We start from the raw sequence: 7,640 nt of genomic DNA on the forward strand, positions 1-7,640 counted from the left end.
TTACCCGTGTGGGAAGGAGGCGCCTGCTCACTGGGCTAGGCAAACAAGACAAGTGGATCTTCTCTGAGCCAGACCTCAGCACTAAGCTGTTTCTGAGAAGCCTGCAGAAAACAAGGACACAGGCAGTGGTGGCAGGACTCAGTAACACTGACAGGCACGCTGACTGGTGCTATGGACATCCACTTAAGGATATGTGGTGAATACACAATTCTAACTGTTAAATTTTTTGCAATAATTGGCCACTGAATAGAAAGGCAAAGTATTTGACTCCACTGGCAACATTTAAAAATGGCATTTCATTCCAGAGAGTAGACAACAAACCAACAAACCTCACTTTTCCTACATTAAATTCAATTCCAAACAGCACACTTGTAATTTCTAAAAATCACTGAATTCATTGAGCAGCACTTACTACTGTCCTCTTCAAAAAGTATAAAATGTATGCTTTAAACAGAAAGAACATATACAAAAAGCTGGGTTTACATCCAATACCCAGGGAGTAAAAAGTGCAGATGGCAGATACATCACTCTGTGTAAGACATGGCATTGCTCCACACAGCTTTTGAAATCCTGTAGCTGTCCTGCCTCCTACTTCACAGCTGGGTTTTGGGGAGGAAGGAGTTTGTATTTATTGAAGTTGGCCACCACCTGCTGGGGAATTTCTGCCAAGACACGCTGAGCAAGTGCTTCTTTGGGGGGCATTCTGGAACTGTCTGAAAGGCACAGACTGAACAATATCTCTTTTGGCCACCTTGCTTGATGAGGCACGGAGCCTTCCACCATCACCATCTAGAAACTATGGCACTGAAGTCAGCTCTCCCAAGAACCTTGGCTGCATTGACAATTGCCTGTCTGGTTTCAAGGTCTGTGATCACGCCATCAGTGATGACTATGAGCACAAAGTATTGAGAAGTAGCTTGCTGCTGTGTGACTGCAGAAGCAAACCCAACCACGTGATTTTTAATTGGAGAAATATTAGTTGGTCCATAGAGTCTTATCCGAGGAAGACAGGTCTGTCTGATAAGCCTCTATAATGCCTTGATTCCATTGCAATAGGGGTTGGGGGGGGGTTGTTAAAGTTCATTGGGAATTCATGAGACACCTGTCACTGAGGGGGCATCTGAGCTCCTAAGCCAAAAGCTGGAAACATTTTATCAGCATCATAACTTTGAATTGCAAATCCCACAGGGCAGATGGCACTCAGATACTCATTAACACCATTAGGGCTGATGTAATGCAGGGAGTCTGGGTCGCCATTGGAGCCAGTGAAGTCCACTCCCACAGTAAAATTGAGCTGATACCCTCCCATGACGTAGTCAAGAAATGTGCATTCTACAGTAATATCTTGATGCTTCACACTGATAACACCTGAATTCTTGTAGCTCTCTTTCTTCTGTCTCTCTCTCTCTCTCTCTCTCTCTCTCTCTCTCTCTCTCTCTCTTTTTCATTTATGCATTAGTATTCAACTGATAAGTTTCTGGAGGCTTCTTTGTCTCTTGTCATGGTGGTTTGAAAGGTTCCAATGAGATCATGTGAGCCATCATTGTCATAATCATAACACTCTACCTTAATGGTTTTGTCCATTTTTCCATAGCACAGAGAGTTAAGGGGATTTTAAAAAAGCTTCCACATGGGATTCAGGTTGTTTTTTTTATAACCTCTGTTCAGTGAACCATCAGCCAGTGGCTCTCCAATGTCTGCTTGTGAAACTCTAAGTATGGATCTGACTTCCCAAACAGATCCCTATTATCCAGTTTTCTGGCTTCTACTTCAAACAATACCACTCTATTTTCCTTTATTTCTTCTGCTGAAATTGTAATACTCCCTTTTTCTGCAGGTTTGCCATTTTTGAGCACCAGTGGTCAAGTTAGCTTCTTACTGTAAACTATTTGTCCAAGAGTGACTTCACGTTCTCCCAAGACGTCATCGTCACTCGGCTTGATAGGTTTGTTGTCGAGGTCATAGACTCCAAACTTCAATTTCTGAACCACGTCAAAGTAGTAATCAATAACAAATGTCTTAGAAAATTTGGGATTCAAAGAATTCTTAATGCTTCTCTCCCTTCAACCTCATACCACGGTTCAAAAGCAGCAAACATAAAGGATCTAATTTTGATGTTACATCTGCAACCAAAAGTTTGTTACAGGAAATGTTTAGTTCCAATTTTGTGACACACTGGGCAGCCATGTCTTGAGCTTTCTCTCTGGTTTTTTTCTCAGCGAGAAAAAAACACCACACAAGCTTAGCTCAGTAACAGTGGTAACTCAGTCTCTGGGCGCAACAACTAAAACCTAATCTCGCAAGCCCTATTAAATCGGATTCCTCTGAGGGTGAATCCTGACAAATCCGCCACGATACCAGGAAACTCTAGCAACTACTTCTTGCCCTTATGCTATCCCAATTCCAAAACTGAACTACAGCTTCTTATATGCTATTTACAGGGGGCAGGAAGGGAAAGGGTCAAGGTCATCAAAGAGGTAAATCGGATATTGTTGGCAAAAAGAGCGTTGACTGTCACAGACATAGCTGCCCCAAGACTGTATCCTTTCTTTCCTACTACCTCTGGTGGATGGTGGGCTAAAAGGGAGTTTATAATGTCTAAGAACCATCATTAACAATAAATAGTATTTGAAAAAAATTAAAGTTACAACCTGACATGGGTGCTGCAACCAAATGTTAACCCCGTGATAGGGAAGCATGTGCTCATACTTACGCTCTGAGCCATCTCTCCGAGTCCAGATAGTTTCCTTCAGCCTGTCTAATAGTGTCTTAGCATGGTGTAATCCTATACGTTCCCTTATATATGGGTAAGCATAGATCTGGGATCTGGGGCTGGTTTCTTCCTTTCTCCTCTGCATTTTTTTTTCCTGATTTATTTTTGCTAAATGATTCTTCATGAGTTCAGACCCTGCACAGATGAAGTGATGAAACGATGTGCCTTCTCAGCCTTCTTACCTCTGACTCGTGATCTCCCTGGATTTCAGGCTTCCCTCGTTTCAGCCCATGAGGCAGGTCTCCCTCTGAACAGTATAAGGTTTCACTGTGTATGAGGCAGGCCCTGGGTCAACAGAGCAAGCTTAGTGTTGTTCACGAGACTTTGAAAACACGATCAATTTTACTTGCATCACCAAATGGTTTAATTTGATTGAAAAATGTGCATTTCTAATTTCTAACTCAAAGTCCTGATGGCTCATTTGATTCCTTTTCACAAGTGGAGTCCTGCCGTGACTGTGCTATGGCAGAAATGTAGGTGGACATGTTTGTGTCTTTCTACAATACCTGTATTGATGGAATACTAATGAATTCACAAGATACTGAATTTTAGTGAATTCAATTTGCCAAGGACTTCCAATTGTCTTGATAAATGGCTCCTGGCAAATCTGGGTTCTTTTATTCCAATATTAATTGCTAATGTTAAAGTTCAGATATTATATTACATACCATACAGTATGTGTAAGTATGAATGTATGTGATGTATGTACGTGTGCATGTATGTGATTTGTTTGTGTGCATGTATGTTGTGTGTACATGAATGTGGTATGTGTGTATGTGTGCATGCATGTGATATATGTGTAGATTATGGAATGGCCATAGAAGGTTTAAGGAGTCCACAGCATAGAAGTATCACTAAGGCAGATGTAGTTAGCCAGAAAATATATTAAGGAGGCTGCAAGCTAACAGGGCATGGTCAGGCTCAGAGTTGAATGGTATGGCAAAGGATAAAGTGCAGAATCACAGGGCTGGGGAGGGAGGTGATGGACAGGTCAGGATGAATAGACAGCAGAGATAGGACTTGCAGTCTGTGCTAACAGTAGTCACTAAGCTGAAGCACAGGGGACCATCAGGAGTTCCTGCTTGCCGCCCTTGTGATACACATATGGGTATCTGTTGGAAGGTTGGTGGTAGGCATCACCATGTTCAGTTAGGTGTACTCCTCTTTATTGATCTAGGTCAGGGTGTTGCATCCTTGATCAATTGGCAATATTTGACAATTTCTCATGTCTGATTTTTCTAGTATGGTTTTCACATGACTACATGCTCATGTGTCTTGTTAATACTGATATGTTTATATGTGCTATCTTTTGAACTTTAGAAATAACTTACTGTTTTTGTGTATGGAGGGTGCTGGACAGAATGAATGTCTATTTGTAGAGGAGATGCCCAGGTATCAACTTGTTGTCTGTAAAATGTAGTCACTTCAGGCAAGGCCCAGCCTGAAAGCCATCATTTTACATAACAAGGGGTAATCTAGAGCAGGGCACAGCCTGACACTGTAGGGTCCTAGTCTAAGAGTGAGAAAGGGAACAGGACCAAGGAAAGATGTAGTCACTGATATCAATGCCATGTTACGTCCTGATGGAGTGATAGAGGAGGCAGGGAAGAGGAGGCAGGGAGACAGTCAGTTTTAATATTTCACTCTATGATTAGTCAAAAGTGAAATGGCACAGATTACGAACACTATCAGAAGCTGTGTGTGTGTGTGTGTGTGTGTGTGTGTGTATGTGTGTGTGTGTGTGTATCTTGTCTTTGGTGTGGAAGAGGTGGCATGGTCAGACCATTGTCCATGAATGAAGCTCTGTGAGGAGATCTTGAGAGCTTTTGAGAAAACTCTAAGTCAACCATACAAACCTTGTAAACTCTGTTCCTCCTAAACCTGTGTTTGTTCTTGGAATGAGCTTGCATGCCCCTCCCAGGTGTAAGCAGGAGTGGGCTTGCCCCAGGTCACACATTGCTGCTTACTTGTGTGGCTAAGAAGTTTTTCCAAGTGTGGTGTCCTTGTGACTGTCTGCAGTCTTGTGAACTTTGTTCATGTGACCTCGATTAACCCACTTGTTTGATGCTTTGAATAAAGTTGTCTATTGTGTAAGACATCCGTCTGCCTCATTTTTATGCTCTACTTTCCCTGGTTAAAGCTAGAGTAGTAACAAGCTCCACCACACTGGGGACCTGAAATCTACTACAACCTAGGAGAGTGAGGACCCTAGAGAAGCCGGTGAGTGAGAATAATGGGGCTGAAATGAGGGGAGGCTTCGCCTTACCTCAGGCTTGTGCATCATTCCTTAAAGGACGGAGGACGAAACCAAAATGGAAACTGAGATTCTCTGACGCTTACGGTGATGTCTTAGTTTCATTTCTAGTGGAAGTGAAATTATTATCATCTTTTTGCCAAAACTAACTCTCTTCCCCAAGTATTTTGCTAATGTTGTAATTAGGTGACATGATAATATAAATCATATCAGTTTTCAGAGTCCATTTGTATGTGGTTCATGAATCTTTCAAAAACTTTATGGAAAGTCACACTGCTATTTTTATAAATATGGACAGTGAAAGGTTTTGACTTTTTGTAGAGTAGCTAAGAGGAAAGGCTTTATTATCATGAATACTGGACAGATGGCATGTATGAACTCGTTTATAGGATGACATGTCATGCAATATTAAAATGAAAGTGACTACATGTGCCGAGCTAAGAAGATCTTGAAGGTACAGATGACAGACCATCTGGACAATGCTTCCTGTTCGTCTTTGTTGAAAGTAATCATTTTACAGACATCTAAATCTTATTGAGGAAATTGTTTTCACGATTTACTTCAAAATATTTATCTTTTTATAAGAAAAAATGGGTATAATAAAACACCCACAGAAGTGTTAAATAGTCATATTGGTTTGTGTTACAAATGACCAGGCTGAGTCAGTCAATAGTGATAATGAGAGTGAAGGGAACTTAGACAGAATGTAATTCTGACCACGGTAATTTACCTCGGACCTATTTTCACTCAGTACAGCTCCATGGAGAAATTGATATGCAGAGAGGTGTATGGGTTTAATTTCTGGTTTAGAATCACTTTAGTAAAATTTAATCTTTTTATAGTTACAGAGTTTACTCTCTATTAAAATGTACAACAGCTTTTTTCATATCCTATCTCCCTGCCTTTCTATACAATGAATAGCACAAAGAGATTTCCAGGAGAAACAGTGCTTAATGTCCTCTATGCTATGTTCTCTCTCTCTCTCTCTCTCTCTCTCTCTCTCTCTCTCTCTCTCTCTCTCTCTCTCTGTGCTACTCTCCACAAACCTGGTTGTGACATAGCCTGAGTCCGCTCCTCTCCTCTTCTCTAATTGACTGTTTTCCATTGAGTCTATAGCAGTATTTCCTCAGGCCCAGATCTTGTCATCCTCTGCTAACTTATCCCTCATGCTACAGACTTCCCCTCCACTGTGTCCTACAGCTCTGACTGGAGCAGAGTATCTCTCTGAGGTACAGCCAAGTGTGCTCGGTCTGTTTCTCCCTGAATGAGAGATCCAAGGAACAGGTGAAATTCAACATCTTTAAGATCTATCCTAGGCTCTGGTAACTCTTCCTTAGAACCAGGAATCTATTCTCAGAACCTACATGGTGACCTATTCCTGTCAACTCTGGGTTCAGGCTTTGTTTTGGCCTCTTCAGACACCAGACATAACGATTCACAGATATATATGTAGTAAAAACACCCTCACACATAAAATTAAAAGAAATTCTAGTCTTAGAAGTAGGGCTATATCTGTGATAACCTCAATTTGTTGACTTGGGAAGGAATAGATGTGGGAACCTTTTGGGCTGGAAACAGGACTTAAAAAATTCTCAGAGAGGATGGATGTGTTGGAGATATAGCATTTAGGGCTGAGTGTTCCAAGGTCCCTCACTCTCTGCATAAGACCTGGCTGTGGGTCTCTAAATTCAAACAAGACATTTCTTTTTTTTAATTATTATTATTATTTTCTTTATTTACATTTCAAATGCTATCCCGAAAGTTCCCTATAACCCCCCCCATGCCCCTGCTCCCCTACCCACCCACTCCCACTACTTGGCCCTGGCCTTCCCCTTTGCTGGATCATATACAGTTTGCAAGACTAAGGGGCCTCTCTTCCCAGTGATGGCCGATTAGGCCATCTTCTGCTACATATGCAGCTAGAGACTCAAGCTCAGGGGCTACTGGTTAGTTCATATTGTTGTTCCACCTACAGGGTTGCAGCCCCCTTCAGTTCCTTGGGTACTTTCTGTAGCTCCTTCATTGGGGGCCCTGTGTTCCATCCATTAGCTGACTGTGAGCATCCACTTCTGTGTTTGCCAGGCACTGGCATAGCCTCACAAGAGGCCACTATATCAGGGTCCCTTCAGCAGAATCTTTCTGGCATGTGCATTAATATCTGGGTTTGGTGGCTGATGATGGGATGGACCCCCGGATGGGGTAGTCTCTGGATAGTCCATCCTTTCATTTTAGCTCTAAATACAGATCATTATACACACTAAGAACAAAAAGAATACTACAACCATGTAATCACAAATGAAAGAATAGCCCCACAAACCTTGTAAAGTAATATAATTACAAGAGAATACTCAGAGAATATTCTGAAAATTTCAAGTAAAAATTGTATAATACAGAAAGTACACATTCACAGAAACCTGAATACCTGTAAACCAATCACATGAAGAAAGTTTACAAATATCTCAATAGAAAGAAATCCCATTAAAGACATGGAGTCATCAATTACATATCGGGAACCTGTGCTAAGAACCTTCTAGTAAGGAAACTGGAGGATGGACAATGCTGTTCTAGGGGAATTCAGCAGAGAAGACTGCTCAGGCTTTTTTTTTTTTTTTT

General features: G+C 41.5%; 1 pseudogene; it reads right to left on the minus strand.

The window, feature by feature from the left end:
* Positions 1-588: 588 nt before the first annotated feature.
* LOC110315767 lies at positions 589-2,187 on the minus strand (annotated as a pseudogene).
* Positions 2,188-7,640: the final 5,453 nt, after the last annotated feature.

This window comes from Mus pahari, unplaced genomic scaffold (assembly GCF_900095145.1).
Source record: "Mus pahari unplaced genomic scaffold, PAHARI_EIJ_v1.1 scaffold_4485_1, whole genome shotgun sequence".
Taxonomy (NCBI): Eukaryota; Metazoa; Chordata; class Mammalia; order Rodentia; family Muridae; genus Mus; species Mus pahari.